Raw genomic sequence first — 16,009 nt, forward strand, 5'->3', positions numbered from 1 at the left:
TGTTATTTTCTTCAGTATTTTGGGGGGTTTCTTTTAGCAAGCTGCTGCCTTGTTTTTCATGATTTTCTTCTATCACTCTCATTTCTCTTCTGAATTTTTCCTCTACTTCTCTTACTTGATTGACAAAATTCTTTTTGAGCTCCTCCGTGGCTTGTGGCCAATTCATATTTTTCTTGGAGGTTTTTGATGCAGGAGTTTTGACTTTGTTGTCTTCTGGTTCTATGCTTTGATCTTCTTTGTCACCAAAGAATGATTCTATATCTGATTTCTTTTTCTCTGTTTGCTCATTTTGCCAGCCAATTACTTGACTTTTGAGCTCTTTGCCACAGTAGAACTCTGCTTCCAGAGTGGAGAAACCCCCAAATTTCTGGGGTTTTGCACAACTGTTGTCAGATCTACTTCTAGGTACCTGCCTCATAACTGAAGAGGACTCCCTCTCCACAGCTGCCACAATTTCTGCCAAGGCAGCGCTCCTCCTCACCCCAGGACAATCACCCAAGACTGCAACCCATATCCAAGCAGGGCAAAGCAAGAAAATCCTGCCTCAGTGCCAGCAAAGAGATTCCTGCAATTGCCCTCTAACCAGTCACTTGGTAGCCCTACCTAGAGCTTTGGAAGCAGCCACTGCAACCACAGTCACCTCCACTGCCCTTGGGGCAGAGACTGGACCATGCTCTTCTCTAACCCAGGTCCGACAGGGTTCCCACTGACCTTTTACTTTCTCTTTGGCATTTGTGTTTTGAGAAGTCTGGAAACTGCCACAGTGGCCAGTGATTCAGTCCCCTGCAGTCTGCTCTGGTTCAATCTGTGCCTCTGGTCTGTGCTGGTACGGCCCACATGAGACTGTACTCTGCTCCCAGCCTGGTGTGATGGACCCTTCCTTTTGGCTTGCCAGACTGACTTCAACTGGAGATGTATTTCACTCTGTCATTTTGTGGGTTCTGCAGTTCTAAAATTTGTTTAGAGTCATTTTTATGGGTATTGGAGGTGGTTGGGGGAGTAGCTCAAGCAGGTTCCTGCTTTTCCTCCACCATCTTGGCTCCGCCCCTCTCTCCATCATTTCTTATAGCACAATAGCATTCCATCATAATTACATAACATAACTCATGCAGCCATTCCCTAATTGATAGGCATCTACACAGTTTCTAAACTTTTGCCACCACAAAAAGAGCTGCTTTTAAAAAAAAGTATACATAGAGGTACTTTTCCTTTTTCCTTGATCTCTTTGGGGTTTAAGTGAATTTACATACTAAATCATAGACAGGTTGTTATTTACAAAATTAGAAGAACTTCTCATACCAGGAATTTCCCTCTGCTTAATAAATAATAATAATACCACCATAAGTTTTGTGAAGCACTTTATACATGTTATCACATTGAAGAATTGATCCTTTTGATTATGTGTTTATTCTTTTTTCTACTAATATTCAATTTGGATCACAGTCATTAAGCATATACAATGGGCAGAACAATTTGAACTTCTGAAGAAAATACTCCTATTGAGATCACAGAGCCAGATGTGCAGAGCACTTTGCTAGGCCCTAGGGGAGGTGACAAAGATCAGAGAACAGTTCCTATTTTCAAATCTACCAGGCAGATAAGACACTGTGACAAATGATCATAATGGAAAAGAGAACACATGAAAACATATAAAAGAGCTCCACCCACCCCCCGCCAATTGATATAACATCTTAGGAAGAAAAGATGGCTCCTGAATGGGGAGGTTCAGCAAGGCTTCATGGAAGAAGTGGCATATTTATGTGACTTTCCTTGATTCGAAGTACACAAATTCATTAGGGATAGGTCAAGAATTTTCAAAGCAGAAGTACTTTATTAAAGGTTTGTGCTTGTGATTTTAGGGGTGAAAACATATCCTATATGATTTTCTTGGAAATCAATTTAATTTTAACAAACACTAATAAACCTACTACAAAGAACATACCAAGCTAGGAACTTGGGATGCAAAGACCATGATGACATAGTACCTGTCCTCAAAGAGCTTACAATCCATTAAGGAATGCACAAAGAAGAAAATAGAAATCTTGGTAATCATTGTTGGCTATATAATAATAATAATAATGTTAACAGAATTTGTATTACACTTTAAGAATAGGAAAGTTTAGGGGTGGCCAGGTAGCACAGCGAGTAAGAGCACCGGCTCCAGTGTCAGGATGACCTGGAGATGAACCCCAGGCTTAGACACTTAGCACCCACCCAGAAACACCTGGCCGTGTAACCTTGAGCAAGTTACTTAACCCTGATTGCTTAAAAAAAAAAAAAGAATAGGAGAGTGTTTTGTTTTTCTACAAATATCTCATTTTGTCCTTCCAAGAAATCTGGAAGGTAAGTGTTATGACTATCCTATTTTACAAATAAAGAAATGCAGGTAGGCAGAAGTCAAGTGATTTGCTCAGGGTCATATGGCTAATCTGAGGCCATATTTGAATTCAGGTCTATGTATTTTTTAAAATGTCAGTCAACAAATATTTATTGAGTGCTTGCATTGATCCACCAAGTATGCTAAATATCTAAGAATATGTACAGCTAGGTCCTGATGAATACAAAGAATGAACTAATGAATCTTGTAAAGTGTTTGCACTATTTGAATTGACACTGCATACTTCCATTGGCCTGGAACTAATTACAATATTTTATGTAATTACTCCTAATAGTGCAAATTCTAATACATGTGATGACTTCACAGGACTCATTATTTATACTAATTAGGGCCTGACTGTATAGGGATGACAAAGGAAACAATGAGAAACTCAGGCCTAGAGAAATGACTTTCCCAAGGTCACACACTGGGATTAGAGCTCCAGTCTGCCTGTAGGCTCCAAGCTTCTTTCCCCAACCATGTTGCCACCTACATGGGGTTGTCTTTTCTCTCTATTGTGAACAAGGTTTTTCAGAGTCATGATTAGGTGAAAAGGAACCTGAAAGTAAATTACAAGTTCATGTCTGTGTGTGATGAACCCAAAGGAATGTCTCTGCAAACAGGAATGTCTGTATGTATCTGCCGCACACGTGGACACCATTTGAGGCATCTGTGAAGGAGGTCCTGGGAGTGTGTGCTCTGGTCTGTTCGATTCTCTGTGGTGTGAACAATGGAAAACTCCAGCATTTTAGTTACATGAGAAAATGTTGAGTCAAGGGCCTGAAAAATCACAGAGTTCTTGCAACCCAGGCCCAAGAGAGGGACTTCAGATAACAAAGCACTTTCCCCACTTTGCTTCCACATGGGAGGCCAAGGGGGATGGGGGGGGGGGGGCTGCATTGGAGGTGTGTTGTTTTCAATTACTGAGTTCACACCGATGAGTCATGTGCATAAATTCCTCAAATGTCATCCTGGGTAAGTCAAGGAATTTGTATTTGAAAAGACAAAACGATCCCAAGAAAAGTTTTAGGGGTAATGTGGGGAGGGAGAGCTCGCTCAACTTACTAAGGAGTGAGAGTTTTGCTAAGAATTATGGGATCATAGGTTTAGAGCCAGAAGGGGATTTAGAAGTTGTCTGTTACAACACTGTCATTCTATCAATGAGCAAACTGAGTCCCAGTTAGGTCAAGGACAAAGCCTGGAGCTGGGATTCTGAAATCAGGTTCCTGTGTCTCCAATGTCTCCAGCACTTGTCTCATCATTCAACATCACCTCTTCTTATGGATGAAGGTGTCAGAAAGTTGAAGGTCACAAGTCCCAAGGTCACACAAGAAGCAAAGGAGAAAAGCTGGAATCCACACCCAGAACCCTTACCCTCTATAGGGTATAACAAAAACAATAATAGGGGCTGACATTTACATAGTGTTTTAAGGTTTGCAAAGTGCGTTCTGCATATCTCATTTGACCCTCACAATAACCCTGTGGGGTACATGCTGTTGCTTTACCCATGTTACAGAGGAAGAAACTGAGGCCCAGTCAGGTCAAGTGAATTGCATAGGATCACACAGCTGGTAAGTGTCTGAGGGAAGATTTGAATCTAGGTCTTCCTGATTCCAAGTCCAGGATTCTATTCACTACAACACCTGCAAACATCTCAAATTCAGCATAACTAAGATGGAACTCAATATTTCCCCCAGCTTATCCCCTCCCTCCCCACAACCAATGTGTTTCCAAAACTTAGAGTTCTATCTCCACAACATGTAAATAATCCTTTCCTTTCACTCTACTCATACCCAAACCACCTTAGTTCAGGCCCTTATCACCTTTTGCATGGACTACTGCAATACTGTCCTAAGTGGATGCCTGGCTTACAGGTTCTACAGGAGTCAATTAGACCTTTCATGTCCTTTCACCCCAGTGCTATAATTCCTAGTTCCAGCTGTGCTATAAGTGAACAGGGTCTCAGGCAGTTCTAACAGGTATATAAGAACTTCAATGACTGTGAAGAAACAAAGTCATCTCAGATTTTTTTTCCTGAAGTGGTCGAAATCATGCACAGACTCTGGAATATTATACAGTTGGACACAGACTCACAAGACACTTGGGGGAAACACACATACCACCTACTCTTCTGGCTGCTCTCCTATGAGGGTCAGAAGCTGAGTACAACAAAAGACACCCAGAGGGGTGGCCAGGTAGCACAGCGAGTAAGAGCACCAGCCCCACTGTCAGGATGACCTAGGGGATCGAATCCAGGCTCAGACACTTAGCACCCACCCAGAAACACCTGGCCGTGTAACCTTGAGCAAGTTACTTAACCCCCAATTGATTAAAAAAAACAACAAAAAAAAAACAAGAGACACCCAGAGAGACAGACACCTAGGGCCCAAGACTGTAGCCCAAGTCCTTGCTTCCTCTTCCCTTTCACTTCATATTGTAATTCTCTACAACTTCAGAAATATCAAGGACCAGTCTCAAGTGCACTAGTGATGACTACATCACTTTGCTCCTTCCCTCTACTGGCTAAAGGAACTACCTTGTGTGTGCAGAAAAGCTGGCGGCTCTCTCAGAACATGGTGGTACCAGCTCTCTTTTATTTCCTGTAATTCTTCCAAATGAGTTTCCCTATTATAGCAAGAGCCATAAGAAAGGATGCCCCAACTCTCCTACTCTAGAGATCAATTTAATTTTATCTGAATAAAAATTATCTATCTATCTATATATATATATATCTATCTATGTGTATGCATGCATATAATAGTTTAATAAGAACATTTTATATAACATATAATTATATAAACATGTGTATGTGTCAGATGGGGTAAAGGGGACTCACTTCCCTTATCTTACCCAGGTTGAAAGTGCAGCAGCTCTACTGACAGGCTTCATCAGCATGGGAGCTTGGACATGTTCCATTTTTTTTTTTTGCCTTTTGGAGGGCAATTGGGACCTGTTCCATTTTTCCAACCTGGGCCCCAGACTCTTAAGGACTCACCATATTAGTACAAAACTTAGGGCAGACGCCCAATAAGTTCAGTCTTACTGCAGTTCAGAACTCCTCAGCTCAGGCAATCCACCAGTTACATCTTCCCCAGGAGCAAGAATTACTTTTATTAAAATTGGGTATTAAAATAAGATTTAAAAATAAAACAAATAGGTTGGATTTTATTATTATTGTCAAATGTTTTTTTAATTTCACTTTAGAACTATTTAAGTTCAAATATGGCACAGAAGAAAAACTATAAGATATATGAGATCAAATTTTTTATAACCTTTTCAGAATATCTGACATACAGATCACAATAGGTTACATATTATCTCTAGCTCAGTTTTTTTTCATGGTTATTAATTCTCAATATGTAAATCCTGAAGATAAAAGGGAAGAGTCCCAAATATCTCAGAAAAGCAACTCTAGGTTGAATCAGAAAACTCTTTTTAGAAAGGACATTAGATTTAGAATCAAAGGGCCTATGTTCAAATCTTGGCTCTGTGATTTTGGGCAAAACACTTAAGGTCTCAGGGACTCAGGTTCTTCATCATTAATATAAAAGGCTTGGAATGCATGACCTCTAAGTTATAAATCTATGGTCCTATGATCACAGACTTAATTGTTCCAGAAGGCCTACCCTTTCATCACTGGTCCCAAGCATCATCATAACACTCAGAGGAGGAGTCATAGATACCACTCATGGTTTCTCTAACTACCTTTTCAAGGCTCAGGAAACATCCAAAAGTCCACCAAATCAAGGAAATCTCCACAAGATTCCAAACAATGTAGCTATGCCTTTCATACATACTAGAAGATGATTTGGATGATCTCTTCATTTTAGAAATGTTTAAGAACTAGGACTTTCTTTCTGCCTAAAAATCTATATGCCAAAAGACTCCACAACGGTGGCAAACCTAATTACCATCACCATGCTACATCATATTTCCTTTTTACCTCCAAAAGCACATAAAGGTAACTCAATGTAACTCAATTACTGCAACTGCCTCCCATTTTTTCCCTAGCCATGGTGCTGACTGAGCTAGTGGGCTACTGGTTATGCAGCTACCCCTGGCCACAGTGCTGACAATTTTAATATTTGCCAAGTTCCAACTGCTAAACAGTAATTCCTCCTTGTGTTGAGTCAGTGAAGAAAGACAATCCCAGCATCCTTCAGTGCTCTTGAACCCCTTATTACAGGGAAAAGATAGGACAACATTTCAAATCAGTTGTTGACTGTCCTAATGTTGTCGACATTTCAATTGACCAAGGACTTTGATGGAAAGAGGAAGTTGGAAAATTTAGATTCTTATGTGCTCTACAACTATTACTGGGGCCCCATTAACATGATATTTCTGCATAGAGTCCCATTAGGATAATGCCCTCCAGGAATTACTAAGAAATATGAAGGCATGAATCTGTGCCTGACCTCACTGAATTATAAACTGCTTGAGGGCAGGGATTATCCTTTGCTTCTTTTTGTATCCCCAAAATTTAGCCTCCTGCCTGACACATATTAGGTAGGCACCTAATTAATGTTTACTGAGTAATATGACTGTACCTACAACTTCCCTATTATGTATAACATATATATCCTGAAATCCCACTCTTACCCTCTGCATTCTCTCACTGTATATCGAAACTGTTCATGAATTTTAAAAAGCTGACTGAATAATGTGTGTGGTAAAGTGAGGGGAAGGAAATTGATAAGTAGTGGAAAGGTTAACAACCACCATCTTTACAGGGAAAATCCCTAAATTTCTGAATGGCCAAAGATAGTACATGGCCCCTGGCCTCAAGGAGCTTAGAATCAATAAACCCCATCAGCTCACTCACCTTCCCCATTTCCCTTAACCACTGGTAACAGATTGGGGGGAGAAAGCATTATTTTTGTCAGAATCTGACAGAACATGCCCTCCTGGATAAAACATTTACTTAATTTCAAACACCCTTTTGCTATAATCTTTTAAAAAAATACTATTTTCCAAAGGAAATTAAGTGCCTCTCATTTTTTTTCTCAAAGACTTATGAGGAATTGTCCTTCCCCACAGTCTCTCCCTGGCTTTTAATTATTTTTGGAACCTTCCTTGCGTTCCTTTTAAAAAGGGGGAGGGGGGGCACTGGCGGCTAGGTGGCTCAGTGAATAGAGCACTGGCCCTAGATTCAGTACGATATAAGTTCAAATCTGGCCTCAGTCACTTAACACACAAAAAACTAGCCGTGTGACCTTGGGCAAGTCATTTAACCCCAATTTCCCTACCTTCCCCCCTCCAAAAAGAAAGAAAAGAGAAAAAGAAAAAAGACTGGGTTTCCTGTCTGGGAGTGGCTCTAAGTGTGGGGATCATTCACAATATCCATCCCACTCCAATTAACATAAGCAATTTTGATCTGCTCCATTTCCCACCCAGGTTGTTTCAACCTTCTTTAGACAAACCCAGGGTTTTCTCTTGCTCCCAGGGACTCACCACACCAGTTCTGAACTTAGTGCATAGCCCACTGAAGCTCAGAATCCCAAAGCCCAAAATATCCACCAGCCTCAGTCTCCCTAGTATCTCAGATTTCAAATGTGTGCCGCCATGCCTGACTGCTCCCTTGTATTCTTTAGAATTCTTTTTACCATTCTTTTTTAATTCCACTCAACAAATATTTATTCAGCCCCTATTGTGTGTAGGGCATTAGGCTCACATGGGTAGGTATAAACTCTGATTCTAATTTCATCCTACCCAACTTGTTCACTTAAATCTTTCCCATAGTATCATGCAATACTTTCTTTTTTAAGCCACCAGTGCAAATACCAAACGCACATTTATTTTAACCATGTAGCAAACAAGCTTGCTGCTTATTTTTTTTTACCTCAAAGGAATGTCTATTTTTGATCTGTCAAATTACTGTGCCAGTCAACCACATCACATCACAGTGTCCTAAGCAGTCAGAAATGCTGTCAGCAAGCCTGATGGACAGTTATGGCAATCCACACCTTCATTTACATTCGGAGAGCTAATTCTCTTCAGATGAAGCCTTCTCTACAATTCCCTTCTCCTCAGCTTTCACAGTCACCTCAGAGAAAAATAGGAAGTGGGAGAGGCAGGAGGGACTCTGGAATCCAAGGGAGGTCCTCCCACCTGAAGGCTTGTCAACGTCCACTCCAGTCACCTGCTGAAGGGCCCAAGAGGGCAGCAGATTTTTCCTATCTAAACATGCAATGGGTTGTGTCATTTTATTTGTTTATTTACATGCTCAGGGCTCTGGGCCAGGCTACATGCTTGCTTGGCAGTGCTCCAAGAAAGGGGGAAGAAATTTAAAATGTAAATTAAATACAAATGGCCAGAGCCACATATCTGAATAGTTACAAATGTAAGTCACAGAGATATTTTCATAAATATTCTTGTCGTTAATCTTTCAAAATCTCTTTTGAAAATTCCTCTAAAATAAGCAACGGATTAAAGAGTACACAACTTTACTCTTACGGGTAAAGGCAGAGCATGGGGTAGAGGGGCTCAGTGGAATGAATACACCCTCTTCAGTCAGAGGTTCAAATCCCACTTTCGATGATTGTTGTCTATGTGACCTTGGGAAAATCACTTAAACTACCCTGAGTTACATGTCCTCCAATGTTAGCTCTAGGTCTGAGATCCCTATGGGCTTCCCCCAAAGTTATATGTTTGCAAATGTATATGTATGTATGTGTGTTACAGAGAACACAATTGAGAGTCACACTATAATAGCTACTTTGTAAAAAAAAGTTTAACCCTGTGATTTCAGTAGATAGGCTGCAGGCTTCACTGACACAAATCAGCAGCTATCTATAACTTAAGTCCTAGCTAACTTGGGTTTGCATCACACAGCGAGTATAGATCAGAAGGCAGAACTTGAACTCAGATCTCAGGCCCCAATCTACTACATCACACTCTCTTTGCCAAAAAGCAAAACAAAATATTGTCAGTATATGTACTACTTCTGTCCTGAGAAAGAGCAGGTCTCAGAGTGAAGGTACTTAGAAAGGATCTGAAATCTTATGGCATACACCCTACCTAAGGATGTCCTATTGACATGGTTAATAGATTAACAGACAGTATAAGAACCAGGGATGGCCACAGTTACTGAGTTTGGGATGGGAGTGCAGGGATGGAATGAGGACTTTTCTGTCATACATAGGTTCCCAGAATTTATATCTGGGCTGGTGGAAGGGTATGGAAATTTAGAGATGATCAACTTTTAGTTCAATCTCCTCATGGTTCAGACGAAGAAGCTCTCCCCAGGAGAGATTAAATGAGTGACCCTAGGTCACTTGGTAATAAGGAGCAGAACTTGAGTTCCAATCTGGGTCCTTTGAATTCAAATTCATTGCTCTTTCAACTAAAGACAGAATGCCACCCCAACTATGACAGACTACCCTAAGAGCATCTACACAGGAACTGGAAAAATGGCACATAACTGAATAGTACAGTGTCTTCCCCAAGTCTTGGAACTTTCTCTATTCACCTCATTCACTCATTTCAGGGAAAGCACTTTGTACTCCTTAAAGCATCATAGCAATGTGAACCAGTTTCTGTTCACAAGACACAATAATTTAGTCAGAGGACAACATTTGCAAGAAAAGCTAAATAACAATAAAACACATACATGAATGTGACAGCATATCATGCTCCAAGAAATAATGAATAACAAGAAATTTGGAGAAGCCTGGGAAAACTTCTGTGAACTGATTCAAGGTGAAATAATCAGGACAAGAAAAAACAATATATACAATAATCTCAACAAGGCAAATGGAAAGAACAACTAAAATCTAAGCTGAATGCTGGGAAATTACGTAATAAACAAACTCAGACCCAAAGAAGAGATCTAAGAAGGCATCTTACTCAATTCTTTACAGAGGTGGGGGACTATAGGTATTGTATATAATGTTGACTTAGTTGATGTTTTGGTTGGTTTTGAGCAACTGTTTCTTTTTCCTTCTTTTGTATTCTTTGTTATACAAAATTTCTCTCTGGGAGAGGATGGAGAAGGAATATATTGGAAAAATAAGATGATATAAAAATAAAAGATATCAATTATTTAAAATAACATCAATATAGCAGAAAATGCAAGCATTAACATAGGATGATGTATTATAAGTACCAAATAGGTGATGTAAATTAATTTACAATATAATAAATGATATATATAATATATTTAATATAATATATAAATATAATATATATAAACATAAATATATATATATATATAAAATTATATTTATTGGAAATGTTAAGGGGCAATCATCTAGATAGGGCAATGGATACAGTACTGGCCCTGGAATCAGGAAGACATAAGTTTGAATCCAGCATCAGACTTACATTGTGTCATCAGGCAAATCACCTAACCTTTGTTTGCCTCAGTTTCCTCAGCTATAAAGTGGGGATAATAAGAACACCTACTTCCCAGGGTTATTGTTTTTTTTAAGCAATCAGGGTTAAGTAACTTGCTCAAGGTTATACAGCCAGTTATTTTTGTGTGGGTGCCGAGTATCTGAGGCTGGAACCAATCCCGGGTCTCCCGACACTGGGGCCAGCACTCTTACTCACTGCGCCACCTGGCTGCCCCCTCCTAGGGTTATTGTAAGGATTACATGAGATAATATTCATAAAGTGCCTGGAACAAAATAAGCACTATATATAGGTTAGTGATTATAACTATTACTATTAGATGAGAGAAAAGAGATGGCAGTGCTATATAATAACCAGGAAAGGATGTAAGGTAGAAGTGGCATTTAACCCGCATCTTACAAGATTGATAAACTAGGTATTGTCAAAGACGACAGGTCAGGGCATTTTAGGCAGGAGAACAGTCAATCATTAATCAACAAGCAATAATTTTATGTGCCAAGAAATGTGCTAGACCACAGTGATAGAAAGATAGAAATGAAAACCATCTCTGTCCTCAGGGAGACCACAGGCTAGCCAGAGGAGACGACGTATACGAAAGAGGTTTACGCACAGTGATATTTTGAGCAAATCAGAGAATTGGTTGAATATATGTGTTCTGGGACCATTGAGGTGAGCAAGATGAGTGGGAGGAAAGATGTGGGAAGCAGAAAGGTAACCAAGAGTGAAGACTAGTCTGAGATCTATTCTCAGTGAAGCAAGAACACCTTCCATGTTGTTGTGCAGTCGCTTTCCGTAGTGTCCAATTCTTATGGACCCCATTTGGGGTTTTCTTGGTAAAGACACTGGAGTGGTTTGCCGTTGTCTTCTCTAGCTCATTTTACATATGAGGAAACAGAGGCAAAAGGGATAAGTGACTTGCCCAGGGTCACACAGCTAGTAAGTGTCTGAGGTTAGATTTTAACTCAAGAAGATGAATCTTCCTGACTTCAGGCCCAGCTCTCTATCCACTCTATCCAACTCTCTATCCACCTAGCTGCCCTGAAAAAGGGAAATATTCTCAAATAAAAATTATCAGAGAGGCAGCAATGAGTCATATTTCCCAGCACTTATCTCTTGATATATCCGTTCCCCCCTTCATGTCTGCCATGTGTCTAATTTCTTGTAGCTGCCGGGAAAAAATTCCTTAAATTCATTAAACCCCTATCCAAAATACCTCTTCTAGTAATAATAATAGTAAGAATGCTGATTATAATGATAATTATTATTATCATTAAATTTAGTAGTTGTGGAATGCTTTAAGATTCACAAAGCATTTTGCATATGTTATTTCCTATGATCTTCACAACAACCTTGTGTTATCTCCATTTTACAGATGAGGAAATTGAGGCAAACAGAGGTTAAGAGTCTTGTCTAAGGTGGTGCAACTAGGAAGTGTATGGGGCAGGATTTCAACTTGGTCTTCTTGTCTCCGTGCCCAGGGTGCTATCTGTTCTAACACCCAGAGTTTGCCTACAACAAATGTCCCAGCCAAGAACAGAGAGACACAGGAAGGCACCTGGGGAATCCCAAGTCATTGTAAATCTCATTGCTGAAGCAATCCTTTACCATTCCTTTTCCACTCTCATACAATCTTTCCCCTTCTGCTGCTACAGCAAGATGAAGGCATTCTACTATGGAGCTAATTTCAGAAATTCCAGTGGCTCCTCCCCACTTCTCCTCCCCTTAAATAAGCCAATTAATCACAGCCTTATAATCCTAATAGAACAACAGAGAAAGTCACTACCCTATTCTCCTCTCTCATAATTTCAACCTCAGAAGCTGGATAAGTGAGAAAGCCAGGATTGCAACCCTGATCTCTTAAGCCAAGGTCTAGGACTCTTTCCAGCAGTAAAGTGGTGCAGTAGATAGAGTTGGGCCAGTAGTCCAGAAGACCTGAGTTCAAATCCTACCCCAGACACTCTCTAGCTGTGTGATCCTGGGTAAGTCATTTTACCTCTATTTGTCTCTGTTTCCTCAACCAAAAAAAATGGAGATCATAACAGCAGCTAACTTCACAAGGCTGTGGTGAGGATATCTCTTTAAAGCATTTAGATAGAAAACACTCAGTATGCTTCCTTCCTCCTTCCTATCACACCACAATCCTGGCACTTGGTAACTGTTTAAATAGAAATTTCTGAATTCTATTTCTGTCTCTAACACTAGCTAAATGACCTCGTGAAAGTTACAACTTCTCTGGACCTCAGTTTCTTTACCTCTAAAAGGAAAAGAATTGGACCAGATGTGCTCTCAATTCCCATCCAACAGAAATATTTTACAATTATAGTATGAACAAGGAGACAGTATGATCTAAGTACTTTTAAGGGAGAGACTACTTGTTTTTGACCTGAGTGTTTAGCACAATGCTTTGTACATTATAAGTACTTGAAGATTTTTTCTTTAATTGAGCTGGGTGGCAGAAATGTAAATAGCAAGCAGACAGGAACCATGAGAAAACTACTGAAGGATGATGAATGGTGTGGGCAGTCAGGTAGGAGCTCCCTAGGGAGCCACTGCAAGATGACAAAATGCAAAACAGTAGCTTGCACTGGGGTCACCCAGGGTGGGGCTCCCCTTATTGTACTCATAGGTCATTAGAGCTAGAAGGGACCTTAGTGATCATTAAGTACCATCTAGATTGTGAATTCCTTGAGAGTAGGGACTGTTTAACCGTTGTCTTTTTATCAGCAAAGGGACAGCTAAGGTTGTGTAGTATACGAAGCACTGGGCTTGGAATCAGGAAGACTCATCTTTCTGAGTTCAATTCTGGCCTCAGAAACTTACTAGCTTTGTGACCCTTGGCAAGTTACTTAACCCTGGTTGCCTCAGTTTCTTCATCTGTAAAATGAGCAGGAGAAAGAAATGTCAAACCACTCCAGTAGCTCTGCCAAGAAAACCCCAAATGGGGTCACAAAGATTCGGATGTGACTGAAACTACTGAACAGCAAAATTATATCAGCAACACTTAGTGCAATGCCAGGCACATAATAGGTGTTTTATAATGCTTGTTGATTGATCAATTACACAAGTGTGAAATGAAACTGAGAGGTCGAATAATTTATCCAAAGTCACATGGTTACTAAGTGACCTGGCTAGAATTCAAACCCAGCTCACCTGACTTCAAACCCAGTGATGTTTCCAGTATGCCACACTGCCTTGGCATCTCTCCAAATGCCCTCTACTCCTACCTGACTGGTCAGAATTATGGGATCTCTACACAACATCAGGCTTGGCAGATAGTACTGAGGACCTAGGCATCTCATAGCATTGGAAATAAAGGGAACCAAAGAAAGGTTTCTCCCCTTCTGTTTGTTCTGAGGTTTCTGAAGATGTTACAAGTCAAGAAGGAGAACGTAATTTAGCATTGTAAAGATTTCCTGAATGTCATCTTTTTCCCTCAATTTCATCTCCACTGCTCTTTCCATATGCATGTTTCATGGGTGCTTTGCATCCTAATGAGTATTTTATGAGTTGATGATTCTTTTACAAGAAATGGTTTACTGTGTAATCGAGCAGAGAGAGAATTGTCTCAAGGTTCACTTGCTAGAAATTCAATTATGTACTGCTAGATGTGATTTTCACACAGAAAAGATTGAAATCTGTGGAGTTTTTTAAACCCACCACATTGGTCATGGCATGAAAGTATCTCTTTGCTCCTCTATTTTCCATGTAGGAAGGAACAAAACAAAACAAAGTTCCCAAAGAACCCATGAAGACACAAAATGTATCTACTTCTCACTGATCCACAATCAAGGATAATTTTCTTTAATTTAACTTAAACTAATTAAAATTTTATTTACAGAATGCCTTCCATATGTAGAGCACTCTGATAGGCACCAGAAGACTGGTCTCTAGTGGCCTCACTGCCATAGTCATCCTCCTCTGGTTATACTCTAGTTAAATACCCTCTCTAAAATGTGTTGCCTAAAACCAAATACAATTATCCAGATGTGTTCACACCATGGCAAGGCATGGTAAAGCTCCTACTTGGCTGCTGTGTCACACTTGTCTCATTTTGAGCTTAACAGGCCTCTAAGTCTCCTTTCTACATGGACTAGTATCAAATCATACCTCCCTCATCTTGTCCTTATGAAGTTGATTTTTTTTAAAAATCACATGTAGAATTTTTATTGATCCCTATAAAATTCATTTTCTATGAATCACTTGACTGTTCTATCTTGTCAAGTTATTTTGGGATACAGACATGGTCATCTTTCCAAACTTCATGTCATCTGAAAATATAATCAGTGCATTATAAGCAGCGCCTTTATGGAAGTCATTTGTAAAAAAAGAAAACAAAACAAAACGCTGAAAAGCATCAGGCCAAGGACAACTTTATGGATCACTCTGCTAGAGACATCTACCTCCAACCCCATTAATGATCTCTTTTTGCACCCAGATGGTCATTCAATCAGTTCTTAATTCATTTAACCATACTCCAGTCTAGTCCACATCTTTCCAACTTGTCCACGACTACTGTGGTCCAATAGAAAGAGGAATAGATTTTGAGTCAAAGGTTCAAATTTTGGGTCTAGTATTTATGACCTGTAGGACCCTGGACAATTCCTTTATTCTCTATGAGTTCTAATTTACTCACTGGCATAATTAAGGAGTCCGACTACATGAGCTGTTGCTCTAAATCTCTAATCTTATGACAAGAAAGTATGAAAGGCTTTGATAGGTGTGCAAAAATCTAAGTATACTGTTTGCACAAAATCCCCTTCATCTTATTATCTAATAACCCTTTATAAAAAAGGGAAATCATTGAGCATGACAGAACCTTTCTTTCTATGAGTCAGACTGGTGGAATGGCAAGAACATCTGACCAGGTGAAAGGGGTTTTCAATTCCACCTCTGATATGGACTCATTATGTGGATCTGGAAAAATCCATCAATTTTTGTAAGCTACAATTTCCTCACCTATAAAATGGAAATAATAAATAAAAACTGTACTACTAACCTCTCAGAGTTGTGCTGAAGATCAAATGAGATACTGTGTGCATCAAGCACTTACTTTGCAAAACTTAAATTGCCACATAAATTTCTCGATAAAGCCTTGGGGATCCCCCATTTCATTTTCTACATGCCCATAAAACAACCCTTTAAAAATTCACATCTGATTCCCCCCCCAAGAAATGAAGTTAAGCTCAGTAGCCTATATTTTACAGACTCCATCTTTCCCCTTATTTGAAAATTGAGACATTTCTCCTTGTCTAATCCTGGGCCATTGAGCCTATCCTCTGA

General features: G+C 39.8%; 1 protein-coding gene across 1 annotated transcript in view; it reads right to left on the reverse strand.

Moving 5' to 3' along the window:
- The window catches only part of HPSE2 (heparanase 2 (inactive)), a 730,895-nt gene that overhangs the window by 368,902 nt on the left and 345,984 nt on the right, over positions 1 to 16,009 (reverse strand). The gene's annotated exons all lie outside the window — the stretch shown is intronic.

This window comes from Petaurus breviceps, unplaced genomic scaffold (genome assembly GCF_028583685.1).
Source record: "Petaurus breviceps papuanus isolate PSGF00001 unplaced genomic scaffold, PetGlider_PUasm1.0 90740, whole genome shotgun sequence".
NCBI lineage: Eukaryota > Metazoa > Chordata > Mammalia > Diprotodontia > Petauridae > Petaurus > Petaurus breviceps.